The sequence below is a fragment of the Asparagus officinalis genome, chromosome 6 (genome assembly GCF_001876935.1).
Source record: "Asparagus officinalis chromosome 6, Aspof.V1, whole genome shotgun sequence".
NCBI classification, from domain to species: Eukaryota; Viridiplantae; Streptophyta; class Magnoliopsida; order Asparagales; family Asparagaceae; genus Asparagus; species Asparagus officinalis.
In genome coordinates, this window is record NC_033799.1 from 45585902 (window position 1) to 45597042 (window position 11141).

The 11141-nt window shown below is 37.2% G+C and overlaps 1 long non-coding RNA gene across 1 annotated transcript; it reads right to left on the reverse strand.

The window, feature by feature from the left end:
- Positions 4837-8021, reverse strand: LOC109844286. The gene is made up of 3 exons (XR_002247976.1): positions 8002-8021; positions 5219-5220; positions 4837-4907 (listed from the first exon to the last, which is right to left on the reverse strand). It is a non-coding gene; the product is annotated as an uncharacterized LOC109844286 (long non-coding RNA).

Genomic DNA, 11141 nt, shown 5'->3' on the forward strand with positions numbered 1-11141 from the left:
AGCAGGAAAAGATCCCAAACTTCCACCCAAGTTCAAGCTCAAGCAACTGAGACCGAGGTACGTTCTAAGTTTTGACAAGAGAGAGCTACCACTTCTCAAGGACCTAGTCCAATGAAAAGGGTGAAGAAGGTCGTGCATAGGCCACGTATTGCAGTACCCACATCTCCTAAGTTCACTTCTCCTAAAGGACTAGGTTTCACTCAGCAAATGCATGTCGCTATTAGTAAAGAACCTGAAAGTACCCTAGAGGGAGGGTGAATATGGTAATTGCTAATCTAATCTGATATTAATGCTAAATTAAAACTTATTAACTAATATATCCTAACAATGTGATATACTATGAAATATGCAAGGATATACAATAAGCAATAGACGATATAAACAATGAGATAATGATAAGCGCTAATGCCAAACACAAACACAAGAATACGTTCACGGAGTTCAGTCACCCTCAACCTACATCTCCACTCTGCACCCTCGAGGAGATTCTCCACTAACCACATCAAAAGTAACTACACAAATCAGTTTTTAACACTCACCAATAACATTTACAAATCACACGTTGTCAATCCCATAAGATACTTCTCTAAGTGTTGGCCTACCTGTGTCACCTTCCTCAAGTGCTTAGAATTACTACCTCTCCTTAGGCTTTACAACTAACACCACTCCTCTTGGAATTAACCACGGTCTCTCTCAACCATTCTTTTATGTGTCCTTGTATATTACAATGTATTCTCAACAATAAGGTACAAAAAAATTTGTTTGTTCTCTAATACAAGGATAAGAACTAAGTTGAAGCTCACTCAAAAATACACTCCCACAACCTAAGTATACAATATGTGAAAATACTTAAGCTCAAATAGGTTGTGTATGAAATCAATGAGTAAAATGAAATCAAACTCGAATTAATGTAGCAAATATAAATATAACAATTAAAATATCAACAAGCTAAATAATTGCGTTTAGAAAACTTCTCTAAGAACAAAGAGGATTTTGTATTTGAGGTTGGGATACCTCAATAATGAAATTTCGATTCTCTCTTTATGAAACTCTTTTCACACAAAACAAACCCACTTAAAATGTTGAAACAAACTGAAAAACAACTCTTGAAATTCTTGTGAAAACCCTTGAAAAAACATATCTCTAAAACCAAGACAAAAATGGGTATTTATTCGTTCAAAATCAAAGCACACAGAAAACAAACTGTTACAGTGTCATCAGTCGAATGATGGTGAGCATTAGTTGACTAATGAGATGATCGTTGGCTAAGTTCTGGAAAATCAACACTCCGTCGATCGACTGATGAACCTCATCGATCGATTGATAGGCTTGTTTGGTCGACTGATAAGGATAGGTTGACTAAGCAGAAACTAAACTGAAAATGCAGAACAGTTTATCAGTCAACTGATGCAAGTCATCGGTCAACTAAAAATACTATTCAGTCAACTGGAGATTGGTAGACTGAGTAGAAACTTTTCAACATTTGCAGAGCAGTTCATCGGTCGACTGATGAACAATGTCGATCGACTGAAAAACATGCACAACCCAGTTTTGAATAGAAAATACGATTTTCAAAGTGTGTTTAAAATAGCAAATAAATTTTAAAATTTCTGAAACTTGGGAAAATATTTCTATACATGAATATAAACATGATAGAGTTGAAATTTTTCAAATTGCATTCCCTATTTGTGAAAATTCGTCATTTTACAAAATTGGTATAACATACGAACTTGTTAAACACTTGATTTTGACGAATTTCTTTCAAACAAGTTTTGAAAACACTTTTAAATGGATTAATAGACTTTAGAAAAGATGTAAAATAGTATGAGCTAGTCTTTAATCCGGAAACACGTTATTTTCACAAAAAGATATATAATGGGGTAAATATGAAACAAATGTATATGTATATAAAATATCTATTAGTTTCATATTTAAATGGCTGAACTTAAAAGCGATAAAACAAAACGTGTATGTGTATGATTTGAGCTTTAAGCATACCACATAAAGTAAACAACCTAGACTACAAAACTATACCCAAGCTAATGATTTCTTCGTGACGATAACAGAAATGACAAAAGAACGTGCAACTGGAAATCCAACAAAATCAACATGCGAAAACACTACTAAAACATGATAATCATAAGGCGAACTGCACACTGTAACTAAGTCGAGTACTAGCCATCCTAAAACTCACTGGTCCACATCTCACACAGAGTCAACGCTTATATTATCGGATAACTAACTGTTCATAAATCTCCTACGTGCACCCAATATGCCGCTACACTAGATCGATTAGAGAACTACACGCAATTCGATTTTAACCTAGTTAGAACTCAAGCTAAACTCGGGTGAATATCAAATTCACGGACCATAGTGACTACACTAGCTTCACTTTAACCTAACAAACTAAACCCAAGCTACACTGGATCATATGGCAAGCCTGGAAGATACATCAATAGCTATATCCGGTCACATGAATAAGGACTTCCCTATCCCAACTCTTCTCGTTTTTCTAAGTCAAACATAATCCACACTATCTCTAGTTCACCACCTAAATTCGATCAACACACACACACATGTCACTAGGTCTGTTCATGATGCACGAGGCCACTACAAGGCCACTAAGTCATGGACTACTAAAGGTTCCCAATGACAACAAGGAAATAATATTTAAAACTAATTCTATGCAACAATATCATAGCATATCGAATATATTGAAATAAAGATCGGAGGAAGACATGAATAGTAACTACGAACAATACGGAAAGTATGAACAAGGGGCATAATCAAGCGTGAAAACCAAATTCATCCAATAAATCCTTTTAAAATTGTTTCTCATTATATTAATTCAGAACTAGTCTTTAAAAAAATTCATAAATTTATTTATTTAAAATAATCTTTTTATAAATTAAACTCTTGTAAGTTATTATTCTAAAATAATCCCTTTTTCATAACTTAAATTCTTTCCTTATTACAATAATTCTAAAAATGATCTTTAAATATTCTATTTAATATTACTTCTTCCAAAATAAATTCTTTTAAAATATTCCTCATAATAATAGTTTAGAATACTCCCTTTTTACAAATTATTCTTTCTTTCAAAAACATTTCGTAATTAAAATCGTTCATCAATAAACTCATGCAGGTAATAACATACCACAGTCTAATCCATGCAATCAAATACTAACAGATATAAATAATGGAATATCAAATCAATGGAAGCGGGATCTTGCTTAGGGTTGCGTCGAACGAGTCGACTGTGGATGTTTGAGACTGTCGGCGTTGCCGCAAGGCTTCGCTAGAAGCGCTCTGTGAGGAGTGGCGCAAATTATGCACTGAGCTGAGCATGCGACCCGTCGACGCGCTAGGAGTGAAGCTCGATGGTGAAAGGTTTTGGGTCAAGAGGAAAGGAGGTGGGAGATGGAGACGCAAGGAGGGCTCCGCTAGGGCGTGAAGGGGGTGGGGCGTGGATGAGAGCAGTGTGCCAGGCGGGCAGCTTGTGATGGCTGAGGAGGCGCTGGAGAGTGAGAAGTTGGTCGCGGGGGGATCCGGAGGAGTGAGGTTACGAGAGGGTGAATAGGGAGGTCGGGGTGCTGGGCAACGCGGGCTGGGGTGGCATTAGGGTATGGGCACTACTACAAACTGTAGTAGCCCCAACGGTTGTAACCGTTGGGGCTGAGCGTGTCCCCAACGGTTACAACCGTTGGGGCTGAAAAAACACCCGTTACGGCAAGTTGCGTTGGGGCTGACTTTGCCCCAACGGTTGAAAAACTTGCCCCAACGGGTACAACCGTTGGGGCAAGAAATTTTCATTTTTTGATTTTAAAAAATTAAAAAAAAATGCCCCAACGGTTGTAACCGTTGGTGCTAAAATCAGCCCCAACGGTTACAACCGTTGGTGCTGATTAAGGCCCCAACGGGTATAACCGTTGGGGTCTTAATCAGCCCCAACGGGTTCAACTGTTGGTGCTGATATCAGCACCAACGGTTTCAACCGTTGGGGCTTTTCTGATGGGAGGTCAAAGTGCATCCAGTTGGCCTACCGCCTCTCCTTTGGCTCTTTGTAGTAGCAGTGTCTGGTTTAGCCAATGGAAGAGCTGTGGGTAACTGGAAAAGGAACATTGAAGGGATTTTTTTTAACTACAAAATAGATATCATTAACTGAAATAAAACTTACATGTTTTCGCCTCTCTTGTTGAGAGCGAGCAGTTTCAAAGTGAGACATCCCTCACTTTTACAAAATATTTTACACCATACATGTATGTGTAAATACAAAAGACACCTGCAGGGGATATACGGCTCGAGATAGCACACAGAGCCTGTGCGTAGAATGTGATACCCCGGCCGAATATTCACCAACCATCGAAAAGCGCCACGCGAGAGAGCTGTGGAGCGATCCGCCGTCGGCACATCCCTGAGAGACTCGCCGTATCTTCCTCCGCTGAAGTAAGGGAAGAAACGACGAAAATTGTAGAGAACAAAATGGGAGAGCGTCTTCCGTGCATCGGGAATGTCTTTACACTTCCAGGAGCACCTCTCCAAACGCTGAGATGAATACCACAATACCTTCCACAATCCAAACCACAATCCAAAGATCCAAAGCCAAAAAGAAAACTGAAAACCATGGTAGGGGAGCAGTCGAAAAAAAACAAACAGAAAATGAAAACATAGCATACCAACCGTTAGCGCCTTCTAGTATATGTGGTGAAGCCCATTCTATCTTGCCAAAGGAGACATTGGATATGCCGAGGCAACTCTCCAAGATCAAAGAACAAACGAATGCCATCAGGTTTCATCTTGAGTGTTTCTGCAGAAGGCCATGTTGATGGCACAAGTGTGATTTTGCATCCGTAAGATGCCAGGCACCTTAAGATATTATGTTTGATACCGAAATCATAGGCAACAACCTACAAGAGAGAAACACAAACGATAATTAATAAATAAACATGAAATATTAACAACTTTAAATAGATTTATATCAATTTTATCTTTAATAAAAATGAATAATTGAACAATACAAAATGCTAAGACATCCAAATCTCTCAATGAGGATAGGCCATAAGAGTTGTAAACATAAGCATCTTCACCACAGAACTTGGTGGTCCACTTGTCCTAAAAAAATCATTTCAAAATTGGAACAATTTGAGGTTTTACCATTGATGAAGGAAAATGTTGCCGCTGCAGTTCTTCGCGAAATTGAGAACCAACCTGCCTATACATCTCCTACAGGGGGAAAAACCAATAAGATGGATCAGAAAACAAATTCCCAAAATAATGTTAGCATAATGTAACATACAAAGGGAACAACTTTTCAAATTGCCAAGGGTAGTTTTATAAGTTCTGTAGAAGAAAAACTATGTTTAATATAAGGAATATTTTTACCAGCTAACATGACAACAGCATACAAAAAAAATTAGACTAGGAAAAATATTCATTAATCAAACAAAATTCAGTTTGGGTTAATAATCCAAGAATATGAATTCAATTCAAAGAAATTCCAGCTAACATGACAACAACTGTAAGAAAGGTAATATGTAGTTTCCATTTGTTATTGTTAATTAAGATTGAAAACCTAAAATAATATAGTCTATACACAGAACATATATACATGTATAATTAACATACATATGTTGTATGTTGTATCGTTACATGTACATATATGATAAACTAAAATACATATGAATACTTCGATGTGCACATGCAATACACCATGGTGCAAAAAATGACAAGGTAAGAGAAAGATCTAGTAAAACTTTATGAGTTATAACAGGCAACAACCCCAACAAAGCAGACTTCTACATCAATTCGATAAATTATCTAAAATCTTTCTTTTGGACATGTCTCGCATTTGAAATCGTCTGGGTTATCAGCTATAACAACCAAACCTAATTTTTAAAACTCAAAACATTGATTAGAACTACAAAGTGCAAACCAAAAAGCTAAAAACTAATTACCTCTAGGCATATTTTGAGAGCATCGAAGGAGAATATCCCACCACAATTGACCTAAAAACAGTACTCTGAAACCATATTTTGAGAGCAACAATATTTCAAACTACATAGTTTGAAGTATATCTTCAAATTGGCAGTGTTTAAGATACTTCTTTTATCATATTTCCTAGCTCACTAAACAAACAATGTTAAAGTATGTAAATTATGGCTTGAGTCTACACTATTTCAGCTGCTATATTATGTTACTTTACCTCTATATTTTGAGCCTTCTTTCCACAAACAAATAATTCAGATAATTTGGAATTGTTAAATATTTAATCATATGACAATCATATGAATATTAAATCACAATGACAGCTAAACATAAGCATAAGCAATCAAAAATTGACTGAAAACATGATTAAATACAAATAAAATGCACATAGCAAATTAACAATGAACGGATGCTCATATTACTTGCACACCAATTAATATTACAAGTAAGAAATATATATACCAACTAGAGCATATAAGTAAGGGTTATCTGTACCAATTTTCTCTAAGAGGGGAACTCTGACTGATTAGCACCACATTTCACATCATGAAACTCGCTACAAACTTTTGTACTCAAGATTACGCCCCTCGCTTGAAAAAAAGAGTAAGCCACCATAGAAGCAGGAAACTATTGATAATACAGAAAAACTTGGCTTTGCTGACAATTTTAATGGTAAAACTAAATCAAAAGTAGATCACTTAAAAACGACCTACAAAGGATTAATCTTAGATGCAACATGTAATGGCATGAAACAACATTTAGAATTGATATTTCGCATACACAATCAAGCATAGCTAAAGGAAAAAAAAATAAAAAGAGATACAGTTTAGCTCTTTGCAACAGGATAGCTGTATCTTCTGTAAATAAAAATTAAAATATCACGCAGGAATGAGAAGTTACCTCTAACACAAGAGAAGTTTACGTCGTCGCAAGAAATCCCTGAGCTCACGGAACAGAATGCTTCCATCTTTCAAATCATAAGCTCTCGTCTCGCTGACCCACTTAGCTCTATCAATTTATCAAACAAAATAATCCTCCGTAAGATAAATACGATCTGGATTAACAAAATCATGGGGCAGAGCGACACATAGCGATCAGAGGCCAAGAAAATAGAAGCATCTCCCACACTCCCAGACCTGGTTACACTCATAACTACTTTGATACAAATTTCTACTGTATTTTCTCATAAACAATCACCCCGAGATAAAAAGGAAACGGAGATAAAATTTCAATTTTCGCCCCAGGATAGTGATATGTCGCCCTACAAATAGAAAATCGCAAACATCATATGCAAGAATGAGGATTTACCTCCATAAAGAAGCACACCGTCAGGGGTTTGGGTGAATTTGACCATGATCTCGCGGTTCAATCTTATCTTTCTTCTGACCTCAATAATCTCTGGCTCCGACGAGGTCGGAACAGATAACATCCCTAGGGTTTTGTTTCTGATGGGGATTTTGTTGATATCTAGGGATTTCAGTAGTTAGGGTATGGGTTTTGAGGTAACCTGGAAGAAATTGGGAATTTCTTCATAGGGAATTAGGGTTACGGTTCAAAGGAAATCAGGCGCTATTAGGGAGAGGGGCTTGGAGGGCTCCTTCAGGAGCCGGGCCACGACGATGGCGGTCATGTCATCGGAGATAGGGACGTTGATGCAGACCACATGCTCCTTCAGGAGCCGGGCGAAGATATCGTAGGCACTCTCGCTCCGGGAGGTGTGCGCGATCACCATCGGGATAAGGCAGTAGGACCGCGAGAGGGCAGCGGCGGAGCGAGCGCGGGGGAGGAACGATGAAGAGAGGTGCAACATGGCAGGCGTTTGGGTTAGGGTTAGGGAGGGCGGCGGCAAAGGAGAAGGGATTTGGGGGTTTTTTGACAGAGGAGAACGAAGAAATGGGGTTCACGGGCCTTTTTCTTTTTTTTCTTTTTTTTTCTTTTTTTTTGATAAAAAGAGGGAGGGAAAATTCCCTACATCGTAAAAAAAATGGCCCAACGGTTAGAACCGTTGGGGGTTACGAAAAGTTTCCCCAACGGTTCCCACCACCTGTTGGGGCTAGCCATCTTTGTACTAGTGGGGGGAGGCCAACAGTGATGGAGTCGGTGAGAGGAGCGGATCTGGGAGCGGGTGATCGGGGCAATGGTGCGGTGGTCAGAGCTGGGCAACGAGCAGGGGGAAGGAGAAGAGCCAGGGGTCCGATTGTAGTAAGTAGGGGTAGCGGTGAGATTGGGCCGGCGACGGCGCGGGGAGGTGTAAGGCGTGGTTGGTCCTTTGAGAGGGCTGACGGCGACGTTTGGCTGGAGGAAAGGGGCCAGCTCTGATGAGGGGGTGGCATTGGTCAAGGGAGAGAAGGCGCGGCGTGGGTTTTGAGCGCAGTCACGGCAACGGGGTCGGGAGCGGCCGCGGCGAGAGTGAGGAGCGCACACGCAGCGTCGCTCGCACCACTTATGGACTCGGTCGGAGAGGAGGACTAGTCGACACTGTTAGGCAAGATCTCAAGCGGGAGGCGAACGCAAGCGGAAGGAGGTGTCAGGTGAAGGGGAGGTGCGGATTGAAACGAGAGGAGAGAGAGAGAGAAGAGGGGGAGAGAGAGAGGGGGAGATGGGCTGCATGAAAATGTGAACAGGAGAGTTGCACAGTATATTTATAAAAGAAAATTAGGGTTTTGAAAGATAATTAAAAAGAATATTAATTACAAAATAAATTAAATAATTATGTAAAAAATGTACCAGTTATACGAATACGACATATAATATACAACAGTAGTAATAATACAATAAATTATACAGTTAAACCAGAATAATTAATAAAATATATAATTACTTATATTTAAAATTAATTAATTATGGGATAACTATCCACACAGTAAAACGTACCAGCTATACAAATGCGACAGATACTACGCAACAGAAAAAATAATACAATAAATTATACAAATAATACGTAATTATTAATACAACGCATTATATGAAATAATATGTAATAATAATAATATGATGTATTATGCAAAATAACACGTAACAGTATCGATAACACAACAGATAAATTCTAGAAATTTTTACTGCACTAAATAAATTTATAAATATCAAAATTATTTAAATAAATATAAAACTTGGACTTTAAATTATAGAATATTCTAAAAAATTGAGAAAAATACAAATACTCTTTTAAAAATAATAATTAAATATTTTAAAATACCAAAAAATTATTTTAATTAGTATCAAAATTTCATGATCATTATATCATACCCTCCTTAAAATAAATTCCGCCCTCAGAATTAAAATAAGATATGCACGATATCATATAGTAGTCTGTAAAGCAAAAATAATACATATAATAGCTGTTAATAGAAAGTAAAAAAATACATCAATAATGGATGTAGATAAAAAGACATAAAATTATATGCAACAATCATATAATTATATATTCATAACGTTTATACAACGAACCCAATATTAAAATATACCAATAACCATTATATCATTATACCCTCTAGAATAACCAAACATAATACAAAAACAATAAACCCAATATACATAAAGAATAAACATAATACAACATATGAACTATCATGTAATAATATTTAAAACAATAATCAAATATGAACATAAACAGTTAACTAAAATAGTAATAAAAAAAATTTATACATAGAAAATTGATAAATATAGTAATTAAAATAATTAATAAATAGATAACTAATAAACACAACAAAATATCTATAATGTGTAAAACCTGCAACTAAGTTGTATAAACTTATAACATTCATTTCACATCTTAAAATAAACTATGAATTTGTTGATGAAATGTAAGAGAAATAACTATGTTAACCAATAAACAATATAACTCAAATAACATAAATAAACTAATAAATTAATAAAATTATAGACAACATAAAAAGACATACAAGAAAAACATATAACTTGATAATAACCAAACTTTAATGATAACAAAACGCGTACATGAAAAGTGTAGGACCCTAGAGGGGGGTGATTAGGGTCAAGAGGCTATAAAAATACAATAAAAACAATACCAGAAAACCACATAATTCTAATGCAATCAAAATAGAGGAGATAGAGTTAGGAATCGTTATCATGTGACGCACGATGTGTTAACGAGGTTCGGTCAGCTGACCTACGTCCCCGCTCCCCACTCTCGAGGAGAAATCCACTACACAACCCGGTTTGGAAGCCGGAACTTCGTCTACACAGCGATCCCCTCACGATCTCACACTACATAGTTTGATCTACACAAGATCACACTCCCTCATAGTTGATCTACACAAGATCACACTCACAAGATAGTAGAAATGGTGTAAGACTCTCTCTTTACAACGTCCCTATGGCAAAGAGAAAGAGCACACTGAAGCTGGGAAAAAAACAACTGTTTAAACCCATCCCTTAATCCCTCAAAATCTGGAACAAAACGTCGCTGAGATCTGTACTGAGCGGTGCAACAAAAAGGACATATTTTACCGTTTGAAAAAGACGGCGGTCGACAGGTGGAAATTCCGGTTGGCTGACGAAAAAGTTCGGTCGACCGACGGAAATTTCGGTCGACCGCTATCTAGTTCAAAAATGAGAAAAACAAGCAGAGACTTATCCGATCGACCGGTGCGGTCGACCGAAGGAAGCTCTCGGTCGACTGCGGCGGGCAACCGACGAACTCTCTGCTGCCCAGTAAGGAATGAACATAGGTGCGGTCAACCGGTGCGGTCGACCGCATTCTGATACATCCCTAAAACACTGTTTTGACTCAACTAAAATATTTGGAAAATATTTATTTGACCTCTGAAAATTATGAAACTTTGTAAAATATTTTTAATGCTAAAAACAAACTGTTTGGAAAAGGAATTTTGCAAATAAGTCCTCATACTTTTGAAAAATAGTATTTTGTGAAAAACGCTTAAAAACATAAGTATGAAAACATGTGTGTCTTAAAAACATAAGTATGAAAACATGTGTGTGATATCCCAATAGCTTCAAGTGAAGTCAATAACTCTTTGCCTACATTCTAGCACTAGAGAGAAAAATAAAAGATAGCTAATATCCTCATGTAGAATGCAACGCTTGAGTCTTGATATAGCTTGAATTTGATGAAGCTCCTATTTGAATTTGTTGTTCTTGAAATAACGTTGCTTCATCACTATGCCTCCTCCTCC